Genomic DNA, 25,840 nt, shown 5'->3' on the forward strand with positions numbered 1-25,840 from the left:
AACCGAGAAGAAAGAATCGACGCTTTGAAGCCCCCCATTTCACTAACTTGATAATCGGAGAAGACATCCGCAGTGAATGAGTCGATCGGGTTGAAGCATGAGGTGGAGGCGTTGAGAGGCCAAATTTAGTCGCAAATAACACCTATGTCAACGATGTAAAGACTTCCACACCGCAGTTTAAAGAGGCTTATCTCACCATCCGTGGCCGAGGTGGAGGAACCGGAGAAGAAATGGATGACCCGCAGGAGGAGGGGAGCGCGCTAACCGGGGAGAATGCGCGGGGCGGACCACTCGAAGATGCTATCACCGTTCTCGCAATTGCTTTTCCCCCACGGTGTGTGGAGTGATCGCCTTCGTGGTTCCGGGCGAAGCTAAATGTGGCCGCTACCGGGCGGTTGTGGCATCTATCGGTGATCCGAAATCCGCGGTGTTGAATGTCGCCTTTGGCAAAGAAACTTGGATGATGTCATTTGAAAAAGTTGTTGGTGTTTGTGGTTGTAATGGCCTTGGCCGTAAAACAATAAATTTGGTTTCCCGGGTTGACTCGGGCGCTCGCTTTTTCTTCTTTGCCGCTGATCATGATAACTAGTGGCTAATCGCGTCTTTGGATTTCCGAAAGTATTCTCAACATTTCGGTTAGTCCGCGAACCGGAGGCTTCCTTGATGTCGCCGATTCGTTCCTTTTTGTGAATGTGAAACATGTTGATTTGCTTTCTATAAGTAGTATTGTGTATGATATGAATGTTTGCATTTTGTAAGTATGGGTATCTTTGCATTGCGATTTGTCGTGACGGAGGGTAACGATGTCGATGACTGCGGACTTCTTTGGTCTTTCATGCTTGCTATCCGATTTAAATGGTGCAGGTCGCACATGTCTTTGAGGACGCAAGTGGCGTTCTTTACTTTGGGGCTGCCGAGAAGTACTGGTAGCGCGGGTAACGGTAAGAATATGGGCGATCGGGAGATATGAAATGATGGGTGCCAGGTGGCCTGCCATTTGGCATCTCAATGCCATTATGACTTGTCTTGGGAAGAGACGTTTCGTAGGCATAAATAGAACTGTTTCGAGAAACTGAAGAGTATTTGCTTTTCTTTTTCTTCGAGTTTGCTCTGCTTTCCTAGACGGTGCGAGGTTCCGCTCTTCTTGATCATCTCAGGTACGTCTGTGCTTTGCTTGATTCATGGTTTATCTTAGGAAACTTTGTTTGTGTGGTAGCTCGCTGATGCTTGAATGTGCTATGTAGGTCTGAAAATGGCTAGACGTAACGCCCAGAGTGCTGGTGGTAGTGAGGGGGCTAGGGAAACTTCACCCCTCGTGGTGGAGGAGATGGCATTCCGACCTCACCCGCTGGGGAACCATGGTAAGCGTAAAGCTGATGATTCTAGCACTAGGAAAGGCAAGCGTGCGAAAGTAGGGGGAGGTGGGCGACCTGGCGGGGTTGTCTTCAGGTCTCCGAGTCGCGGAGGGGGTTACGATCGGGAGCAAGATCGCCATGCTGCGTTTGGTAGCTCGTCCCCGCGTCGTGGTGATGTGGGGATCGACTTCTACTATGTTGTCGTCGATCGGGAAGAAGCGATGGTGAAAGCGTTTCGATTCAGAAGCTTCCACTCGGCCTCCATAGCGAGTCCGCCTCCTAGAAGCGGATAGTGCTTTCGATGGTGACAAAGACGAATTTGGAGAGTGAAAGCTTGGAGACGACCCTGAAAACCACCGACGCGGCTTGTTCTTTGGTAAACTTTCTATTTATACATTTTATCGTGGACTTGAATGAGGACGATTGAATGTTAACGCCCTTCGCAGTTCTTGGCGGTATGACGTGATTGAAACGCATCGCTCAACGACCGGTAGTGGATGATGGTGGCGCGTCGAAGCCGGGCTATGATGCGTTCTCTTGGGAGGCCGATAAGAAGTTGGCGCCCCTAAGGAACAAGCATCATGAGACGAAGGAGCGAGAAGATCAGATCGATAAACTCTATGATGGATCCGGCAGAGGCGGTTGGCGTCTGGATCGAAAGTATGCCAAACAAATTGTCAAATGGTGGCTCATAAAGGCAAAAGAGTATGATCGAACTTGTGAGGATCACTCTATAACCGGCAGAGTTATGCGACGCGGAGCTACCGGAGAAGCATGACCAGAAGTCAAGACGCCGGCGCGCTTTGTTGCTGCCATGACGCGAGTCATCTCCCCTCTAACTAGTCTTTGCGCCAAGGATAAACATGTTGTGACGGACGCAGATGGGCCGATTGCCCGAACTTCTCTTTGTAAGCATTGAAAGTAGTAGTTTTGTTTGTTTGTGTTTGCGATCTCGCCTCTCCGTAAGAGAAGTTAACAATAGAGCCGGGTTTTCAGTCCGCCCGAAAGCAGTCGCTTTGTTGGTTAGATATTCGACGAAATGGTTTCCACGAAAGTGCATTTCGATGCCTTTCAACAAATGTAAAAGCTACCGATTTGGATTTCCGGTAAAACCAGTGCCAGATTGGTGGAAGCGTGAACAAGTGTCCGGGCTTTGGGCTCGCGGTACTTTTTAACTTAATATGCATGGAATTCATGTTTTGCTTATGCTTGATCTCTTTTCGCCATCGTTTCTTTTATGATGCATGTAGCATATTGTGGATATGAAGCTTGAGACTTAGTTTAAGAAAGCGATATGCTTGTTAAGTAGTGCTTTCGAGTGAGCAATCTCACCGCGATGAACCTCTAAGTATAGGTTCTCGACTTAACGAGATTTAGATAGCGAAAAGGTCGGTAAGCTCCCCCCGGAGGCGTTCGTTCATGATGATCGATTTAGCCTCTCGGCTACGCATCGCTTGCTCGAGAGCGTGTGTAGCCCCCGGTATTATTGCTCATCGAGAGGCGTTTCTCACGGTTGATCCTAGGAGTATGGGCTCAACTTAGCGAGATTTGGAGAGGCTATGAGCCCGTAAGCTCCCCGCGTCGTCGCCGCGAAGAGCGTTTTTAAGCATTTGGGGCGATGGCTCGGCCGGAGAGCGTTCACGAAGGTGATCCTAGGAGTATAGGTCCTCAACTTAGCGAGATTTGGAGAGGCTATGAGCCCCAGAAGCTCCTCGAGGCGTGTTGCTCGCAAGAGCGTTTTAAGCCAATTGGGGGTGTATGGCTCGGCCGGAGAGCGTTCTCAACGAAGTTGATCCTAGGAGTATAGTCCTCAACTTAGCGAAAGTTCGAGAGGCTATGAGCCCAGAAGCTCCCCTCGGAGGCGTGCTTCGCTTCGTGAAAAGCGCTTTAAGGGGGTATGGCTCGGCCGAGCGTTTGTAGCCCCGGTATGCTCGCTTCATCGAGAGCCGCTCATCGGAGTTGATCCTAGAAGTATTTGAATGGAGTGGTTGACAATAACGAATGTAACTAAACTATCTCGAATTATCGAAGATTAAGAACATGACGCGGTAATGGTAAGACCGAATTTTTATTGATAAAATCTCTTTAACAAGTAAGTGTTCCAAGGTCGTGGAAGTGCTTTCCCTCTTGTGTCTTGATCTAGTAGGCCTCATTGCCAACAACTCGGTCCACTACGCACGATCCTTCCCATGTCATTGCGGCTAGTTTGGAGTCATCCCGTCTTTTTTCGTAACTAGATCACCAGCCGGAAGGATCTAGGATGTACTCGTTTGTTGTAGGACCTCTTTAGAATCGTTGATATGATGCCACTCGATAGTCGCCGGATCGCAAGCGCTCCTCCAACAAATCAACCAACTCGGCTAGGACCGAAGTCATTATGTCCCGACTCGACAAGCTTCGGATTGAGTTGTTGTGATTGTCGGTCGGTTGGAATTGGAATAACCTTCGTGCCATAACATGGGAGAATGGTGATTCGGCCTGTCTTTGGAGCGAAGTGTGGTCGCGATGAGCCCACGGAATCGTTTTCTAGCCGATTTGGCCATTGGCTCTTGTTTTTTCAATCTTTTCTTTAAGTTGTCTAATATGGCTTTATTGTCGGCCCTCTACGCCACCATTGCTTTGAGCGCATCGTGGAGTGGAGAATGCGTGAACTATCTTCCACTTGGCCAAAAATTCTTTGACCATTTTGCCTTTGAACCGGGAACCATTGTCCATCACCGTGGTGTGTGCAAAACCAAATCGGTGACAATGTGAGTCCAAATGAAATTTCGACATGTGACTCCTTGACATGTGCCAAAGGAACCGCCGATCCACTTAGTGAAGTAATCGGTTGCGGCTAAAACGAAGTGGAACCCGTGCTTTTCGTGGGATGAATGGTCCCATGATGTCCATGCCCCACATGTGGAATGGCCAGGGACTTGCAATGTCGATCAATTCCGCAAGCGGGTTGGATGATGTGTGGCCAAAGGTTTGGCATTTGAGGCATTTGAGCACATATACTTTGGCGTCGATATGCATGCGAGGCCAAAAGTACCCTTGGAGATCACTTTGTGGGCCAAAGAACGACCTCCAAAGATGATTGCCGCGATTCTCCTTCATGAATCTCAAAAAAATCAATTGACCTCGAGTTGGACTTAAGCATCTCAAGTGAGGTCCTCCAAAGAAAAATTCGAAAAACAACTTGTTATTCAGAACATAATAGCGGCGTTTTGATATGATATCCGGCCCGGCTTTGCTCTCTCGCCGAAAGTGTGCCTTTCTCGAATGTACTCTATGATGGGTCGTGATCCATGTTTGGCTCATCCGATCTTTCGAGAGAGTGGGCGAGGTTGCCGATTTCTAAGACGTGCTCTACTTGGTAGGCGTGTCGGTCAACTACTTCAATGAGGAGTTGTCTCTGGCCGCTTTTGGTGTTTGAGTAGCCAAGTAGGCTAGACCGCGTCTGCAGGTGGCGGTTCTCGTCGTGCAAAAAGTGGTGCATGGTGGCCCTTTTGAAAGATAGAAATAACTGATTAACAACTTTAAGGTATTTAGAAAGGTTACCTTCATGGGTAGTGTACTCTTTAGCAATCTGGCGAACGACCAGTTGTGAGTCACTAAAGACTTGAAGTTCTTGTACACCCAAATTTGTAAGCGCCATTCTAAGCCCCATAATTATCGCCCGACTCGGCTTCATTATTGGAGGTCGCGAAAGTCGATGCGAACCGATTTCTCCATCACTTCTCCGGCTGGCGATACTAATACGATGCCAATGCCACTTCCGCCGGGGTTGTTGGAACTATCTACAAAGAGGGACCAAACAGTTTTGTCGCCGGTTGGGGGTAGGATGTCTGTCTCTGGCTCTCAATGTAGATTGTCCACCGAGAAGTCGGCAAGGAAGTCAGCCATGACTTGTCCCTTCAGGAGGTCGTGGGACTAACTCGATGTGATGTTCGCCGAGCTCTTCGCCAAACCGCCATCGCGAAGTTGTCTTTATTTTCCTTGCGGAAGTATCTTCTTCAATCCGGAGGTCGGTGAGTACTTTAATTGGGTGTGCATGGAAATATGGCCCTGAATTTCTTTTGCCGAATATAATAGTGCTAAAAACCGCTCTTTCGATGTAAAGAGTAGTTCTTTTTTACCGGAGTTAGTGTCTTACTCGTGAAAGTAGATTGGTTTTTCCGAAGTTGTTGTCTTCCTTGAACATAACCGAACTAATAAATAAGTCCGATATTGCTAGATATCTACCCCAACGTTTCCGCCCTCCGTTGGTTTGGCTAAGGCGGAGGTGTTGTGAGATACTCTTTGAGAGTGGAAAAGCCCGGTGACATTGATCGTTCCATGAGAACCGCCGCCTTTTTGAGGAGTTGCAGGAACGGTCGACGACTTGTCCGATGCCCTAGATATGAATCGGTTGCAAAGAACCATGCCCGATAACTTTCAGACCGCGCTTTGTCCGCTGGGTCGGGCATATCCAAGAACGCGAATTTGATCTCGGTTAGCTTCGATCCACTTATTTGTGAGACGATAGCCCGAGAAATTCTTGGGAGGACGCCCGAAAAGGCATTTTTCGGGGGTTCATCATGCGAGATCGGCGCAGAACTCGAGAACGCTTTTGCTCAAGGCGAGTGAGGTGGTCACCTTTTTTGCTCTTGACGACTATGTCATCAATATATACTTCCATGGTGTCTCCTAACATGTCTTGAAACATGTGGGTTACCATTCGTTGATACGCCGCTCTAAAGCGTTCTTGAGGCGAATGGGAGAACGCCAGTAGCAATAAACCCCCGCTCGTAATGAAGGATGTTTTCTCTTGATCTTCCTTGGCAAGTGGTATTTGGTTGTACCTACTATAAGCATCCATGAAGGAGAGGAGCTCGTGGCCGCAGGTCTGGCCCACAAGTCGATCGATCCTTGGTAACGGGAAGCTATCTTTGGGTGTTTCTTGGTTGACATTGGTGAAGTCAACACAGAGGCGGACCGTGCCATTCTTTTTTGGAACCGCCACTGTGTTAGCGATCCAATCTGGGTAGTCGACCTTCCGGATGAACCCGACTTGCTTGAGTTTATCGACCTCATCGTTGATTACTTTTTGGAACCGTAGTGATAGTCTCCTAGATCGCTGTCGAATTGGTTTGGCACTAGGGTTGACGTTCAACCTATGGCAGGCAACGCTAGGATCTATTCCTCGCACGTCAATATACGACCAAGCGAAAACATCTTTATTCATGGACAAAAAGTTTACAAGTTGGGTTTTGAGTGTGGGGTCGAGGTTAGCCCTATATATATAGGCGAATTTAGGGTCGCCTTCCGTTCGGAGATTCACTACCGACTCTTTTCACCGGTGCCATAGCTTGTGTTGGGAGAGCGCCCTCCGGGGGTTGAGCTCAGACGATCGCGTTGTTGGTCCGATGAGTGATTGGTGTTCTTCGCGGGGAGTTGGGCGTTTTACGTGGTTATGACCACGAAAGTGCGGGATGACTTCGTGGTTATGACAAAAGTTTGGATTATGCCGCGGTCCGTTTGGTGGTGGTGGATTTAGTGGGGGCTTAACCTCGCGGGTCCGCATTGTGGAACACCGGGTTACGGAGCATTCTCGGTGTCTTGACGAGTGAGTGAGTGAGTGGTCGCCTTGGCAACTTTCGAGTCCGTAAATTTGGATATGCCTTCTTGTTGGAGCCTCCGCGCTTCGAGTTAGTGCGTTGCCTCGACTTCGGCGACCGTGTCTTTGGCCATAGTGTATTTGGTTGGCTCGTCTCTTATGCCGATTGGGGGACCTCGGTCTTGTTTCGGTCGAGAGGATTTGATTACGATGATAGACTTCGAGTTGGTTGCTACGAAGCTCCATCATGCCCCTGGGGCCTGGAAAACGGAGTACTTGATGCAGTGTAGATGGTATGGCCTGCATTTGATGAATCCAACGCCGTCCTAAGATGGCATTGTAGGACGACTTAATGTCCAAGACGCTCAAACGTGTGTTGAAGCTGACTTTAGCCTCTCTTGATCCCACTGAAACTGGGAGTATAATGTCATCGATTGGGTCGGCTCTGGAGCCATTGAACCCATAAAGAAGAGCGATAGGATCTATGAATACTAACTTGGGTAGGTTCATCTCTTGGATTGTGTGGTAGAACAAAATGTCGCATGAGCTACCAGGGTCTATCAGACGCTTTAAACCGCCCGATCGGCCGATCGATATGGACGACAAAGCGATCGTTGTGAGGGAGGCGGACCTTGGTGAGGTCGACCCCGTGAAGGTGATATCCCCGAAGTGGCGACCAATGTCGCATGGCGCAGTGCCGCTTGTGAAGAAAAATGGTAGACTTCTTGAAGAGCACCGACACGCCTTCGTTTCTCTCTGGAAGAAGTAACAGAGTCATTTGGGAAAGTGATCATATGGATGGTTCTGCTGTTGGGACGATCTGACGAGTGTGGGCGACGATCATGCTGGGAACGGTCGACGGGGTGTCCTCTGCTGTGGGAGCGAGCTTGGACGTTTTGTCGTTCCCTGCGGGGTGGAGATCTGCTACGCACTCGTCGGGCCATAAGCTTGTGGCGCAAGTCGCCATCAGCAATGTTGGTGTATTGCTTTATCTGTCCGGCTTCAATGAGATCTTGGAGATAATGTTTGAACCCCCAGCAAGCGTTGGTCTCGTGACATTTTGCTTTGTGGAATGCGCAGTAGGGCATGTCAGGTCGGTCTGCGGGTTGTCGCAGACGCTTTATTTTGGAAGTATGAGGCTCGCTTTGATCTTTTCCAGTATGTAGCTGGGAGAGCGTGTCAGGACAGCGAACTCTCTGTTGTTATCCAAGTGGTTGCCGGATTTGGATGCTTGCGACCTGGATCGCTTTTTGGCAGGTGGGGTGTCGTCAAAGATTGCCGCAACTTCTTGGTCGTCTGATAGACCGTGCTGTCGCAACCCTTATTGCTGCTTGATATATTTGTCGACCCGAGCATATAGCTCGCATGTGGTTTTTGACGCGATCTCATCAAATGACACGGAGAGGTCCGCGGTTACGCACCCGACAGGCGTTGGAGAATGCCAGTGTGGCAAAAGACTCTTTGAGGCCACTCTCCATGCATAACAGTTCGGCTTTGAACCGACCTAGGAACTGGTGAATGGTTTCATTCTCTCCAAATGATAACCGGAAGAGTGAATCCGGATCTACTTTTTACGCCTCATTTATTACGCGATCGGCCGGGCAAACGGTCGGTGAAAGCCGCTTTGAAAGTTTTGATCGAATCCGACTCGAAAGTGAAAAGAACCAATTGAGTGGGCCATCTTTGAGGTCGGGCGAGAAAGAGCCGACGGTGAAGATGGTCAAACTCCGGAGCCGTAAAAGGGCGGACTTTGAATGTAGCGGGCTACATGTTGGTCGGGCATGTGCCGCCATCGTAAATCGGGGAAACGTGGTCGAACAAAATCTTAAGGAGAGGACTTACCGAAAACCTCGTGGGTGAACGGGAAGCGCAGACGCCTTGAGCATTTTCTCGAACGATCGGGATGCGTCTTTTTCATCGCGACTCGGTCAATCCGTTCGCGACAACTCATTAATCTGTTGATTAACTTCGTTGATGCCGTTCACCAACGCGTTACGGGTTGTTGTTTAAGCGTCCAACTTGCACGAAAGAAAGATTTTCTTTGCCCGAGCAAGGAAATGCTCTCATTGGTTAAGCCTAACTGGTTTGCGAGGCCTTGAACTTGAGCTTCGATGCTTGCCATGCTTCGTGGGCTTGAGATATTTGGTTTTTGGTGTTTGGTTCTTTTTAGTTTGTGTGAAGATGATGTCTTAAGTAATCGAGATCACAGACGGCGCCAATGTAAAGGCGTTATTCAGTTTTCCTTTACAAATACAGTTGGATGGGAACTAAAAAGGGTTATTATTGGGACTGAGTTCGGCTTAGGAGCTTAACCGCCTACGATCTTGCTCCGATTCTTGAGGGAGAGAAGAATCGTCCGGGCGTAGTTCATGGGAAGGGTATTTATAGATGTTCGAGAATGAATCCTCGCCACCACGTGTAAAGTGCATCACTAACGTAGGGGTCTAGATCAAGGAGGCGTCGCGAGACCCGCCTTTATAGGTCCGGGTTTGTGATGATGGAGATTAATAGTTTGGGCAAGTAGCTTGCGGCGTTGGTTGGTGGCGAGTCGGTGGCAATGATCCGTGCATGTGCCTCTTTGTTTATGATTGCTTCTAGAAGGCAAAGCCGAAGTCACGTTATAGCCCGGTTCGGCGTCGATCGGTGCGAACCGTGGCCGGAACGTTCTCTTAGCTTATAGGTGCGATCCGGTTCAACAAAGTCGGTGTGATAGTTCCACGTCGGCCGAAGTACACGCCTGATATTCCTAAAGGGGGATATCACTCCCTTACATTGTACACATCCTTTTATTGTTGTGTGAAATTTTTGCGACAAAAAAACCGGACCAAAGCTAATTTACGCACAAAAGTGAACCAAATTATAAATTCCTGCCGTAATAGGTCTCAGTATCTCACTTGGGGAGCAACTGGTAGTGGCAGGGTAGTTTGGTGTCAACTCTTGTCATTTTTCATATAAACTGAACACTTTGCGATAGTCCTTGTAGCCTACAGCCAACTTAATATTTTCTCACTTCCTATCCATAACAATGCAAAAGACTATATCGTTTTACTTTCCACATGGTGTTTTTGCTGTTACTTCACAAAGAATGTTAGGTACATATCTGGTTGTGAATATTAAAAAAGGCTCACTAACACAAAGAAGAAGCTTATCAAGTGGAACAATGTCGTATTTGGGGACATTTTCCCCAAGATTAGTGAGAAAAAGAGAGTTAAAAGTTCTTTCTCAAGATGTTATTGAAGACAATTCTCTGGGAAGTTTGGCTTTGAAAAATGATCTTAAGGATTTGTATGAGAAGGAAGAGAGTTTTATTTTTATTTATTTTTATTTTTTGAAGAGAGTTTCTGGAGGCAAAATGTAGGTTTTAATTGGGCAAAAGGAGGAGGGAGGAATACAAAATTCTTCCATTTGTCAACAGTTTTCCGAAAGCGAAAGAACAACATTAGCAGAATAAGAGGTACCAATAACGAGTGGAGTAATGGTAAAACTGAGGTGGGGGAATCCATTAATGAGTACTTCTCTAACTTGTTTACTTCTGATAACCCTTTGCCTGATCCAAGCATTATGAATCTTTTCAGTTCATCCATCACAGCTAGAGAGAATCTTATAATAACTGCTTTACCAAATCCTAGTGAGATAGAGAAAGTGGTTAACTGTTTAGGTAGCCTTAATGCCCATGGTCAGATGGATTTCAAGGAATGTTTTCAAACATATTAGTCTACTATCTCTCCCACAGTAATAGCAGCAATTCAAGATTTTTTTACCTTTGGTAAACTACTGCTCACCTTTAGACCTTCATCACCCTCATACCCAAAATCATTACGATGGTTGATTTTTTTTCCGTGTACTTAGGGGGAAACCCTAATTTCCCCATTTAGTGAGGGGAAAATTCTAATTGGCTCATCTAGGGGGGTTTAATACTAGTTAACCCTAAAACTGGGTCAACCTGCTGGGCTGGGCTGGGCCGGGTCGAGTCTGATAACACTGGTTACAAGGGCATTCCACAAAATAGAATGGGAAAAATATGATAAAAGACAGCACAATAGTAATCCTGCTAAAATGAATGTTTATCGGAAATATAAATAACAATCTTGCTAAACTACAAAACTACAAGCCCCTAAATGGGCTTTCCAACTAGGGATCTGGAACCAACACTGTCATCCACACTCTCTAAACCAGTTTCAATTCAAAGCTTACAGGACATAGTGAATCATGGTACCAAGTGCACGATCAACATACCTCATTCACAATCTCTTTACATTTAAGAAGCAGTTCTTGTTGTGTAACTGCTCCAGATTCTCGTACCGAATTCATTTTCAAGTTTACGATATCCACCTAGCATCAAAAGTGTCCACAAGGGAAAAGTAAACAGAATATCATGCTCAAGGTAAAACAATAATTTCAGTATACAGAAAACTGAAGAGGTAAGAGCAAAGCAATTGTTGGAGGAAGCACTCTCCTAAGAATATCAACTGGTGGAGGTTAAATTGGACGAAGAATGAAACAGTGTCCAGTGACGGTGCGGATTACCTCTTCATTCATAAGCTTCAACCCTCTTAACCCTAGAAGCCATATCCCTCTTTTTGGATTCCACTTCCAACTTCACACTATTCAACAATCTAGCAGCCTGATCACGTTTCAGATCTCTCTCTTTCTCAGATGCTTTCCTCGACTCCTCCAGCTGTTCAGACAAATAATTGATGTACTTTATAGTTAAATGCCATGTACGAAGGGGAAAAAAATGAAAATGAAAGTAAACCTAATCAATTATAGCCACCTTTTGCTTACCACTCAGCTAGCTTGGCTTCAAGAGCCTTATCCAGCACACTAATATCACATAGCTTAGCTTTTAATACCTTGACATCTTTGTTGACTGTTTTGGCAGAGATGACCTAATAAATGTAATATTTTCAACACAAAAAGAAATTTAATAATATCTTGGTACCTTTCATAAATTGTATAAAACACGTATGTAACAACCTCAATACAGTAACATCCTTCTAGTATGCTACAGTAACTATTAATTTTAGGCGAAAATTCACAAATTTATTGGAAATGATGTCTTAAAACTAGTATATTTTGAGACCATTTGATGCAGAGCATTAGTTCGTCTGTCAAGTGTTATACGTGTGCGCCCCTTAGCTGAGTCCAAGCCCATGGGTCGTGAGCCCACTAGTTTAAGTTATTCTATTTTAATTGTTGACACATGTTGTGTTCCTATTGGTTTATAGTTTTTAGGATTAGTATAAATAATGGGCTGGTAATTAGGGTTCAGGAAGAGTTGTGTTATTGAGAATATTTCAGAGAGAAATAAAGATTTGTTTTAGTTTTAGTTGTTTTATTTAATTCAAGAATAGATTTGATAAACTGAAGCTTTCGCCAGTTTAATCTACATCATTTGGTATCGGAGCACGAATCCTTCCTGAGTAAAATCCAATTTTCTTTTTTCTTATTCGTTTTAATTTTTCGTGTTACTATTCATCTGATCGTTCATTTAAACACCGTTCATCGGAGACACTATTCACGCGGTGCTATTCAAAGACGCTATCGTTTCATTCACCCGAAATTAAATTTCAATCTTTTGCTTCTTTTCTCACCGGAGATTCAATTTTTCTTCTTTCAAGATAAAAAAATCGATTATCTTTGCTTCTAAAGATTAAAGTTTCAATTTTTATAGAGTTATGTCGATAGATCTGACTGGCATGACAGAATTAGAGTTAAATCAGTTTTTTGAAGATGACTGGGATGTAGGATGGAGTACTGGCGCTAAAATTGACTGGGATGCGCCTAATCCCAATCTAGGTGAGCCTTTGTGGGAAGCACTAAGTACTAAAGACACCGTGTTAAGAATAGCGCTGACTTCAACTGTTCAAGTAAAACTGTCAGTTCAGAGTTCCTCGAAACACATCCACAAGACCCAGTAATGTCAGCAACACACTTCTCCTTAGTTGCAACACCAGCAATGATCATTGGGGAGGGTGATAAGGAGACATGGAAGCGCCATTCTATTTTCAGAACCAGATGTATCAGTGAAGGTAAGTTATGTACTGTTGTTATTGATGGTGGTTTTACTGATAACCTAGTTTCCCAAGAGATGGTCGATAAACTAGGCCTACATACCACTAAACATCCTAAACCATTTTCTATCCAATGGTTTAAAAAGGGAGATCCACCGGCGGTCAATCATCAATGTTTAGTTCCAATCGACTATAGGACCTTATGAAGATCTGATGAATGCTTTGTTGTTCCAATAGGCGTTTGTCATCTCCTACTAGGGTGTCCTTGGCGGTTTGATCACGTGAGTATTCATGATGGCCAAGAACACTCTCACTTATTCTTGCATAACGGCAGGAAATTAATCTTGGAACCGCTCAAACCACCGGATATAGAAACCACTATGTGTACGACATTCTTGGTTGAAGCACGGGAATCTGGTATATTTTTCTCTCTTACATCACATGAGAAAAATAAGTATGATAAAAAATCAGAAATCGAGACAAAGAAGCTACATTTCAAGCCACACCAAGCCCTACAATTGGATGACCATGATGCATCCACTTTTATGCCCGTTATGGTTTATTCTACTTCTTCTTCTACTGAGGATTTATTTGTTGGTGAGGGCTGTAATATGGAGTTAAATTGTGTTGATTGGGATTCCCCTCCTATTTTTGATGTTTGTCCGGAGGAGCACCATGATAGTTTTTTAGATACTCCACCAATATTTGATGAATACGGAGCAAATGAATCTGAATTTTGTGTCACTACTCCCTCTTTGTATGGGAATCTTTTTGTTGAGTATGCCGATCCGGTTTGGAAGGATTTTGATATTAATTATACAAGGCTCTTTAGTTCAGTGCATCTTAAGTTACAATTGGAGGTATGCGTATTTGCTGTTTTGGGATGTGGTAGTATTCTCATAGAGCAGAGAAATCATGATGGTGATTTTGCAAACTTGCATGCATTATGGTGCATTCTTATTCTTGTGAGTAATTATCTGGGCAAAATTCGAGGTCGAATTCGTTTTGAACAATGTAAGAAGTGATGGGAATCAGCCTACAAATAATTTCATCGATCAATCATGTGATACAAACTCGAGACGAAGTTCTTTTCAAACCGGGGAGAATGATGCAGAACATTAGTTCGTCTGTCAAGTGTTATACGTGTGCGCCCCTTAGCTGAGTCCAAGCCCATGGGTCGTGAGCCCACTAGTTTAAGTTATTCTATTTTAGTTGTTGACACATGTTGTGTTCCTATTGGTTTATAGTTTTTAGGATTAGTATAAATAATGGGCTGGTAATTAGGGTTCAGGGAGAGTTGTGTTATTGAGAATATTTCAGAGAGAAATAAAGATTTGTTTTAGTTTTAGTTGTTTTATTTAATTCAAGAGTAGATTTGATAAACTGAAGCTTCCGCCAGTTTAATCTACATCACCATTCCTCATATTTTATGGTCAACAAATATTTAATATCTATAAACGAAAATCCTGATTATTATTTATTTATTTTAATAAGGTTTTGGGTTTTGGCTGACCCTAACCTGTATTAAGATCGAATATAAACCTTTCCTATTTTGTCTTCCTCAACATAACATGAGAGCACTGAATTCAGAGGAGGTACAAAATAAAAACACCTATTACAAAATTCCAAACCTGCAAGATGGTCTGCTATCCTATTTGTTTCCCGAAAAACATGAGAGAAGTCTACACTAGTAAAACTAGTAGCTAGGTGAAGGATAGCATTTGCCACATTCTGACAATACCAAGGTGCTCTCTCTTTTCTTTGTAAAATCCTTATAACACTCAGAGATTTTGAAGGTACGGTGACATTGTCTAGCTGTGCACCACGACATCCTTCTCACCCTTGCAAGATCGCATTCAGTTCCTAGAAAAGAACTGATTTCAAACCTCCGGAACCTATAAATCCAAATAGCACTTCTCCATTTGTGTCGCTAACCACTCCACCAGTTCCCCATCTTAACTCTGAAACTACTCCATCAGTGTTCAATTTATATACTCCCATTTCTAGCTTCGACCAAATGCACTGAATTCTCTGCTTAGTCTTGTATGTAACTGCCAAGCCAAGTCTGTCCACCAAGACTATCATGAATATCTGCATGTACTATAATGAGTTGTCCCTATAGGTATACTTTTACTTCATTGATCAATCTGTTCTTCACAGTTTCCCAAGGCTGGGTGGTGTGATTAAACCTTCGATTGTTCCTTTCCTGCCAGATATAGCTCACTGATGCACAAAGGAACACTTTGATGATCTCTGCTGACAAAGTCTTATTTCTACACATCCTTGTGAGTTCCAACCATTCACTATTTGAATCAGGTGAATGTGTGTAGTCCCAAAATACAGATTATTGATATGTAAGTTATAGAGCCAAAACGAATTTAGACATAAAGACATGATAAAGTACATATTAAACTAGGTTACATTGACACGGGCACGCGTGTCAGTGTCCGACACGGATACGGGGTGTCGGATATGGCGAGCTCTAAGAAATTGACACGGGGACACGGCGAATAATTAATTTTTTTTTAATAATTATAAATTAGTTCTTTTTTTCAGAAAAACAAGAATAAATTTGGGAGAAAAGTCTTACATACAAAACAAATATTAAAAATATTAAATTGATTAAAGTGATATAGAAATACAAAATGAGCTTACAAAGTTCAGGACTACACAATGTTAGAAATTGGACTGTTTTTTTGGCCCAATTTGGTTTGTTGGCCTAATTTGTTTTTAAAAGGTCTGTACATAATATAAAAAAGACTTAAGTCAAACAATTTAAGTTACAAGCCCAAGTAAAAAGCCCACTAGGGCTTAGAAAAAACCAATCGTGCTTGTCTCCCTCTCTCTCCTGGTCTCTCTCTCCCATCTCACGCTTTCGGAACCATCAGTGCACGCTTATTAGACAACCATTTCTTGCTCTCTCTCCCATCTCCTCTCCTGCTCTCTCTTTCTCCCCATCTATTTCCGTATCTCGACGTTTTAAGCCATGTCGACACACATTTTTTTTGGAATATGCCGTGTCCATGTAACCTAGATAATAAACTAAAGTAAGGCACCTAGCATGTGTGCTGCTGAAACTAAGTGGAGACAGGGCGTTAACCTTTTATTTATATTTCTTTGGTTTGTTTATTTCATGGCTGTAGTTGGTTTTGCCATATGATTTATCAAGAAATTGGGCTAGAGAGTCTCATTTAAAAAAAAAACAACTCTAAAGCCCTATCCATAATTTTTTTGGGTTTTAATACCCCTATATTGTTTTTATTCGCCATAAGTGTTTTTTTATAGAAAATCTTTAGAATCTAAGCTTTTGACTCGAGACCAGGTGCCACATGTTATTTTTTAATATAAATTATTCTCTTTTTCACCCTTCCAAAATAACTACTTGTAGATAAGATAACTACCAGAATAAAGATTGAATAAGATAACTACTTTTAGATAAGATAACTACTAGAAAAAAAAAGAGTAGATTTTGGGTTTGAATAGAATTTAGCAAAAAGTACCGTGTATTGCTCCAAAAGTTAAATTTGACACTATCTGTTTTCATATGAATGTGGACGTTATAAACTTATACATTTCAAAATGCAGATGCACCATGTTATAAATTATATATTTTAAAATGCAGATGCACCACGTTATAAATTATACATTTTAAAATGCATACACACCACGCATTTTAAAATGCAGATACAAAATGCATTTGAAACGGGTTGGTTTAGAGTTTAATGTTTATAAATTTAGGATATAGAGATTAGGGTTTAGTGTCTTAAGGTTTAGGCTTTAGGCTTAGGGTCTAGTTTATAGGGGTTAGGGTTTAGTGTCTTAAGGTTTAGGGTTTAGGCTTAGGGTCTAGTTTATAAAGATTTTGGGTTTAGTGTCTAGTGGTTTGGAGTTTAGACTTAACGACTAGTGTCAAATGCCTCCACAAAATATTGGAGGCATAATATTTTTAGTTTTTTCATTAAAAAGCTAGTGTCTTGTGAGGGTGTACTTTCAGATAGCATCCGGGCCACTCATATAGGCACAAGTAATTGGTGTATTGCAGAAAAAGAAGTATTGTCCAAGGGCTCTCATTCTCACAAGACTCATACACTCGATGCACCCTAGATGCCCTCTTTTCATTATATGCATTTTTAAATGTGAAGGCAGTAGTTATAAGTGAATTTTTTGTGTGAAATTCAATTTTTGTTTTGTATCCCACTATGTTACTGGGTAGATAGTCGGTTATGTTTGTTTCCAAGTGAGGATATTTTCGTCTATTCCTGGTAAAGTTGGATAACAGGTGGTTAGTTTCATATTCAAGAAATTGGGCTAGAGAGTCTCATTTTAAAAAAAAACAACTCAAAAGCCCTATCCATAGTTTTTTTGGGTTTTAATACCCCTACATTGTTTTTATCCGCCATAAGTGTTTTTTTATAGAAAATCTTTAGAATCTAAGCTTTTGATTTCGAGACCGGTGCCACTGTTATTTTTAATATAAATTATTCTCTTTTTCACCCTTCCAAGATAACTACTTGTTGATAAGATAACTACCAGAATAAGATTGAATAAGATAACTACTTTTAGATAAAATAACTACTATAACAAAAATAGTAGATTTTGGGTTTGAATAGAATTTAGCAAAAAGTACCGTGTATTGCTCCAAAAGTTAAATTTGACACTACCTGTTTTCATCCAAATGTGGACGTTATAAACTTATATATTTTAAAATGCAGATGCACCATGTTATAAACTTATATATTTTAAAATGCAGATGCACCACGTTATAAACTTATACATTTTAAAATGCATACACACCACGCATTTTAAAATGCAGATACAAAATGTATTTGATTATTTATTTTGTGGGTTTGATTAACTACTATTAAATGAAACGGGTTGGTTTAGGATTTAATGTTTATAAATTTAGGATATAGGGATTAGGGTTTAGTGTCTTAAGGTTTAGGCTTTAGGCTTAAGGTCTAGTTTATAGGGGTTATGGTTTAGTGTCTTAAGATTTAGGGTTTAGGCTTAGGGTCTAGTTTATAATGATTTTGGGTTTAGTGTCTAGTGGTTTGGAGTTTAGACTTAACGACTAGTGTCAAATGCCTCCACAAAATATTGGAGGCATAATATTTTTAGTTTTTCATTACCGAAAAAAGCTAGTGTGCGTAGGGTGTACTCAGATAACATCCGGGCCACTCATATAGGCACAATATCTTGGTGTATTGCAAAGAAAGAAGAAATCTTGCCCAAGGGCTCTCATTCCCAAGCAAGACTCATACACTCGATGCACCCTAGATGTCCTCTTTTCATTATATGCATTTTAAATGTGAAGTCCGGTAGTTATAAGTGAATTTTTTGTTTTGTATCTCACTATATTACTGGGTAAATAGTCGGTTATGTTTGTTTCCAAATGAGGATATTTTCGTCTATTCCCGGTAAAGTTGGATAACGGTGGCTAGTTTCATATTCGGTCAAATTGGGGTATTTGTTGGAAATGTGAATGAATTTGTGTCCTCATGGGTTTGAACCCATGACCTTTTGTATCTACTACACTCTAATGTGGGGGCTTTAGTCCCATTATTGGTTACTAAACTTAAGACTCTTAAGTTTATATTGGTTGTGTCCTTATGGAGGGATAGTGTAGAGATATAAGGAGGTGCTTCGCTACAAGACAAGGCCTCCTTGGTTTGGGGGCTCTCGGGAGGTGGGAGCTCGAGAGAAAACCTTAGTCTTGCGTGTGCCCACACACGCCGCTTGAGGTGCAAATCCACCCAATTGGGCTTCGCGTGGGTGAAAGTCTTGGACTTGTTTTTGCGGAATCTTTTGATCTTCTTTCCAAAACTAAAACTGTTAACCGTTTCAAAATCTTTCCTTACTGATTCGAGTCAAAACAAATCACGCTTTTTTCTCGGGCATTAAAAACTGGAGTCGTGACTCTCGCCTTGAGTCGCGAGTGTCAGATCTATAAAACAAAAAGTCTCTCTTGTTTATCAAAAAAGCTGAACACAGCTTTTGTTCTTCAAATCAAAAACCTCGTCTGGAGTATGCTGAGAGTTTCTACTGAGCAGGTCATTAGCTGGTGACACGCTCGTCCATTGTTGTATCCTGGGAGACGTGCGCTTGAGGCTGGCAGCAACCATACCGGCGGCGTTTTTCGTCTTAAGGAAATTGTGCAGAGCACAATCCTCAGTGATAAGTTTTACTTGCTTTATTATTACTGTTTTTCTATACTAGATCTTACAATCTTAAGACGAAAAAACGATCTGTTATTATCTAGTATTGTGCTCGACTGTTCTTAATACCGCTAAGATGGAGAAACCCGATTGGTAAGTCTGGTCAAGCCCGAAATTTTGATGGCAGAAATTTTAAGTTACCGGGATGAAAATGAGATTTTATCGACTACTCAAACCGGTTGAATGGATTTCGATTGAGAAACCCATCTACAATGAAAATGAAGATGAACCCGGTCGTTACGGTGGTGTGGACGGATGGGAAAAGAAAGATTATTTATGTCGAAATTATATACTTGATTGTCTTTCCCTTGATTTGTATGATGTTTTATTTTGTGGTAATGATCGCTACAAAATTGTAGAATTTGCTTGATAAGAAGTATGCTAACAAGATCACGGTTCTAAGAAGTTTCTTGTAGGAAAGTTTCGGAATTCAAGATGGAAGATGGGAAATCTGTTGTTTCTCAAGTGGAGGAGCCGCAAAAATAATTATTCATGATTTTTTGGGGAAGGTTATAAAATCTGCAAAGGCTTCCGTGTTGCTTCCATCATTGAGAAACTCCCTTCCTCGTGGAAGGAGTACAAAAATAGTCTCAAACATAAGAAGAAAGAGATGACACTAGAAGACCGATCGTCAACCTTCGGATCGAGGAGGATAACAGGAATTTTGAAATCAATGTGGAGACTTCAGAAATGAAGGCTAAGGCTAACCCGGGTTGAAGGTAACGCCGCTAGTTCTTCTAAGTCTAAATCAATTAAATTCCCGTCAAAAAGAAACCATATGCGAACAAGAATAAACAGTCCCAACCTCACTTTAAAAAGAAACCTTACAATCCTGAAATTCATTGCTATGTAAAATGCGGATCTCGAGGTCATATAGCCCGGTTGTAAATTCAAAAAGGTCCGAATGATGGGAAGAAAGACAAGGCACAAGCAAATGTAGTTCGGGATGGTAACTTTTCTGCCGCGGGTTACCGAGGTTAACTTGGTGAGTAACATGATCGACCGGGTGGGTAGACACTAGGGCTACCAAACACATCGTGGCACTAAAAGTGCATTTCGTCCTTCACTCCTCCGGGAGAAGGAGAAAGTCCGTTCATGGGTAACTCATCCGCTTCTAGAGTTGAAGGAAAAGGGACTGTTAATTTGAAGTTCACTTCGAAATGTTCTTAATTTGAAGGATGTTCTTTATGTTTCGATATTAGGAAAAATCTGGTTTCGGTTCCCTTTTAAGTAAGAAGGGTTCAAACTTGTCTTTGAGTCGGGACAAATTTGTTTCGACTAAGGGGAACCTTTGTGGGTAAAGGTTATTTAGATGAAGGCTTGTTTAAGCTCAATGTAACCGATTTTGAATTTAATAAAGCATCTACTTCTTCTTATATGGTTGAGTCATTTGATCGTGGCATAGTAGACTTGGACACGTTAATAATGTTTCAATTAAAACTGATGCATCTAGGTAACATATCCAAGAATACTATTTCTGAAAATAAGAGATGTGAAGTATGTGTAGAATCTAAATATGCTAGGAAACCTTTCAAAAGGTAGAAAGAAACACCGAAGTTGTTGGCATTGATTCACACCGACTTATGTGATCTTAAAGGTTACATGACTAGAGGAGGTAATAAATATTTTGTTACATTCATTGATGATGCTTCACGTTTGTCATGTTTATCTTCTTAAGAGTAAGGATGATAGCTTAGCTAAATTTATTTCCTTTAAAACTGAAGTTGAGAACCGGTTAGACAAGAAAATAAAAATAGTTAGGTCCGATAGAGGAGGTGAATATTCCGGTCCTTTCAATAAATTTTGTGAAAATAATGGTATTGTACATGAGACCATCGCCCCTTTATGCTCCCCAATCCAATGGGATAGCAGAGAGAAAAAATAGGACTCTCAAAGATATGATCAATTCAATGATCAATAGCTCGGGGCTTCTATGAACCTATGGGGGGGAGGCTTTGCTAACTACTGTTATATTCGAATAAGATACCTTTTAAAGACACAGATAAAACTCCATATGAGATGTGGAAAAATAGGACACGAACTTATAGATTCTTTAAAGTGTGGGGGTGTTTGGCTAAGGTATCTATACCAACACCCAAGAGGACTAAACTTGGCCCTAAAACGTAGATTGTGTCTTTATTGGGTATGCACGAATAGCGGTGCCTCTGTGTTTTAGTTTTCAAATCTAAAAATAAATTTGTTGATGATAATACCATTATTGAGTCTAGGGATGCTGTCTTTTTTGAGGATAAATTCCCATTTATTGAGAGATCGGGAGGGACTCCGAGTTCTTCTACACTTGCTCCTAGAGTTCGAGAAGATTCTTCTGCTGAAGATGAAATTGAACTCAGGAGGAGCAAGAGACCTAGGACTAACACCTCTTTTGGACCTGATTTCCTTACTTTCTTAGTAGAGGAGGATCCTCAGACCTATTCAGAGGCCATGTCATCTTCGATCGATTTTTTTTTGGAGAGGCCATTCTAAGTGAATATGAGTCCATTATAACCAATAACACTTGGGAGCTGGTTGAGTTGCCCCCTGGTAGTAAAACTATTGGAAATAAATGGTTATTTAGAAAGAAACTTAAGGCAGATGGATCCATTGATAAATATAAAGCGAGATTAGTAGCAAAAGGCTATAAACAGAGAGAAGGGTTTGATTTCTTTGATACCTACTCTCGCGTGGACGAGGATTACATCTATCGAATGTTAATAGCCTTTGCTTCTACAGTAATCTCGTAATTCACCAAATGGACGTTAAAACGGCATTTCTAAATGGGGAATTACAAGGGGAGATATATATGGATCAGCCAGAAGGGTTTGTTTTAGAAGGCCTTGAGAGAAAAGTTTGTAGGCTAAAGAAATCTCTTTACGATCTCAAACAAGCTCCTAAACAGTGGCATGAGAAATTTGATAGTGTGCTAATCTCTAATGGTTTTAATATTAATGAGGCAGATAAATGCATTTATTGTAAATTTGAGAAACAATCTGGTGTAATTATCTGTTTATATGTGGATGACATGTTGATCATTGGAACCGGTTTAGAGACCCGTCAATAAGACTAAATCTTTTTGAGTAAGCATTTTGACATGAAAGATTTGGGTATTGCTGATGTCATTCTTGGCATTAAGATTGTGTATAATTCTGATGGAATTACTTTGTCTCAATCTCATTATGTAGAGAAAATGCTTAAAAGATTTAATCAATTTGACTGTGTACCTGCCAGAACACCATATGATCCTAGTATACATTTGACAAAAAATACTGGATTAGGTGTATCTCCTTTAGAGTTTTCTAGGGTTATAGGCAGTCTCATGTATCTTATGAACTGCACTAGACCCGACATAGCTTACGCCGTAAGCAAACTTAGTAGATACACCATAAATCCCAAAGAATGGGCATTGGGATGCTCTTATCGAGTATTGAGATATTTGAAATATACTTCAAATTATGGTGTTCATTATGGCGATATCCAAATTGTGTTGGAGGGTGCAGTGATGCCAATTGGATTGCCGATTCTCGGGAATCTAAATCCACTAGTGGCTATGTGTTCACTACTATGGGGGTGTTGTCTTGGAAATCATCTAAGCAAACTTGCATTGCCCGTTCCACTATGGAATCTCGAGTTTATAGCTTTAGACAAAGCTAGTGAGGAAGCAGAGTGGATCAGAATTTTTGATGGATATCCCGCTTTGGCCTAAACCCCGTTCCACTGTCTCTATTCATTTGTGATAGCCAAGCCGCTATCTTGAGGGCCAAAAATACTTCCTATAATGGGAAATCTCGACATATTCGCCGAAGACATAACACTGTGTCGACAGTTGTTAAGAGATGGGATCATAGCTATTGACTTTGTGAGGTCAAAAGAAAATTTAGTCGATCCTTTAACTAAAGGCCCGCTAGAGTCGGGTTTTTAGTACATCGAGGGGATGGGGCTAAAGTCTATTAAAGACTAATTGCCTATTTAATTAAATCACCGATAACCCGACACCCAACCTTGGTGAATGGAGATCCCGGGATCAAGGTTCAATGGGGAAACAAGTTATCTGGCGTGATTTGTGGGGGTACTACACCTAGAGTGAAAACTCGCGTACCCATCCCTATGATGTAGTAGTACCTTCTCGTATCTTTTAAAGGATGAGTAAATACTCTTAATGCTTTCTATAGTTTGGTTTTTCCAGTGGGGTGTAATGATACAAGACACACTCGATAGAGGCACCTATATGAGTGAGGAAGTAAAAGCCGCTTCCTATGAGAACTTATAGGCTTGTTCTCTAGAGCACTCATGAAACCGGGAAGCTCATGGCTATATCTGAGCACAACCGAGGGAACTCTATGATGATTTTTGAAGTTATGTGTGTTAACTTGTTGACTTGGCTTACATATATATGTTGAACAGTTCAAGACTAAGGTCACCGGGTCAACTAGTAATCCCGACAGACAAACACCAAGCGAAGGTTCAAGTCGTATGACACCTTCAGCCCATTCATAACTTCTTCATACTCCAGACATTCTTGTTTTGTTTTTTCTTTTCTTCTGTTTCTTAATAATTCCATTCATGTGGGGGATTGTTGGAAATGTGAATGAATTTGTGTCCTCATGGGTTTGAACCCATGACCTTTTGTATCTACTACACTCTAATGTGGGGGGCTTTAGTCCCACATTGGTTACTAAACTTAAGACTCTTAAGTTTATATTGGTTGTGTCCTTATGGAGGGATAGTGTAGAGAGATATAAGGAGGTGCTCGCGCGCACACAAGGCCTCCTTGGTTTGGGGGCTCTCGGGAGGTGGGAGCTCCAGAAAACCTTAGTGCGCGTGTGCCCACACACGCCGCCAAGAAGTGCAAATCCACCCAATTGGGCTTCAGCGTGGGTGAAAGTAATCTTGGACTTGTTTTTGCGGAATCTTTTGATCTTCTTTCCAAAACTAAAACTGTTAACCGTTTCAAAATCTTTCCTTACCGATTCGAGTCAAAACAAATCACGCTTTTTTCTCGGGCATTAAAAACTGGAGTCGTGACTCTCGCCTTGAGCGCGAGTGTCAGATCTATAAAACAAAAAGTCTCTCTTGTTTATCAAAAAAGTCGAACACGCTTTTGTTCTTCAAATCAAAACCTCGCCCGAGTATCTTTGAGAGTTTCTACCGAAAGGAGGTTATTAGTTGGTGACACGCTTCGTCCATTGTTGTATCCTGGGAGACGTGCGCTTGAGGCTGGCAACAACCATACCGGCGGCGTTTTTCGTCTTAAGGAAATTGTGCAGAGCACAAATCCTCACTGATAAGTTTTACTTGCTTTATTATTACTGTTTTTCTATACTAGATCTTACAGTATTAAATTCTAAACAAATTTAAGAGGAGTCTTAGGACTACTAAATATTTATAACTAACTCCTCTAGACTAATTTTATGGTTTCATATTCTGGTCAAATTGGGGTATTAAATTCTAAACAAATTTAAGAGGAGTCTTAGGACTACTAAATATTTATAACTAACTCCTCTAAACTAATTTTCTGTATGATTTATTATGCGCTTTATACTAAAACCAATTTCGGTCGTTTGGGTTTGGGGTTATTGGAAGAAGGCCTAAAATTGGAATCTCCATAATGAAAACCGGAGTAGGCACTTGCTCTGTTGTAGAGTGCTGCTGAAGCACGAGATACAGCTTCCATGTCACTAACTTTACCTCGATTTTTTTGGAACAATATTCTGAAGCAGTGCCCAAATAATCACTCTTCATCTGTTGAATTGATTCAACTCTAACACTCAAAAGGTGTTTGATATCTTTGCTCACTCACTCAGAACTTGAGTGTGAGATTCGAGTATGTGAGTTGCAAAAGACGTGTAAAAACCACAAGCGCTTTGTTAAAATCATATTGCAAGATTAGAAATATTTATTAAAATATCTGATTTTTGCACATCTTAAAAAAGCTTGAAAGTTCAAACATGGGAGAATAGAAATTTTTTTAACTTCCCACTCGTCAGTTTGAGCACTACCATATTGCTAATACTTTCTACTTAACAGTAAGATTGGAATACCAAAAAAAAACAACTCCAAAAAAGTGTTACACAGTATATGTGATGTCCACGGCATTTAAATGTGCTAAACTACAACCTAACCTGTTATTGTATTGCTTGCATCTTGGCCAAGCGCTTCTTCATTTTCATGCCAGCCTGGAGAAAACAAAACCAACTGAGTATAAACAATAAGAAGTTACTATTCAACAAGATAAGATACGATCTATTATTAGCTTAATTGAGAAGAATAAAACACTTGATCCAACTGATTGAAAAGGAAAGATCCTAGTTGTTCACGAGTTAGAGGATGCAGATGATGATTGATGATATGAACTTTGGGCACGCAACTCAAAACCAATAGGTAATGAGTGGAAAGGCCCGAAAACTTAAGTGTTAGATTGCAAGACATTAAACATCTCATGAGGGACTATACTAGACATTTCTAGGATATGTATTTTATTTTATTCCGAGGTTTTAGATACTCAATATAGGATTATAAAAGTCAGTGGATGATAAGTATGCTCCTCTTTCATAAAGAAATACAACATTAATAGAAACATGCAGAAAAAGATCAAGACAACATGCAGGAAGGAGTAGAGGATCCCAATGGTGAGTATTTCTTTTCTTTCACATAAAGAATAGTTACCGGAGTTTTGCATCC

The 25,840-nt window shown here is 41.6% G+C and overlaps 1 long non-coding RNA gene across 4 annotated transcripts; it reads right to left on the reverse strand.

Moving 5' to 3' along the window:
* Positions 1-10,958: 10,958 nt before the first annotated feature.
* Positions 10,959-25,840, reverse strand: LOC147496187 (uncharacterized). Of its 4 annotated transcripts, none has more exons than XR_015194533.1 (5): positions 25,826-25,840; positions 25,282-25,335; positions 11,722-11,825; positions 11,464-11,614; positions 10,959-11,268 (listed from the first exon to the last, which is right to left on the reverse strand). It is a non-coding gene; the product is annotated as an uncharacterized LOC147496187 (long non-coding RNA). The 4 variants fall into 4 exon arrangements; XR_015194532.1 differs by lacking the exon at positions 25,826-25,840 and adding an exon at positions 25,436-25,528; XR_015194535.1 differs by lacking the exon at positions 25,826-25,840 and having other exon boundaries at positions 11,711-11,825; positions 25,282-25,547.

This window comes from Coptis chinensis, chromosome 5 (genome assembly GCF_015680905.1).
Source record: "Coptis chinensis isolate HL-2020 chromosome 5, ASM1568090v1, whole genome shotgun sequence".
In the NCBI taxonomy this organism is placed as follows: Eukaryota; Viridiplantae; Streptophyta; class Magnoliopsida; order Ranunculales; family Ranunculaceae; genus Coptis; species Coptis chinensis.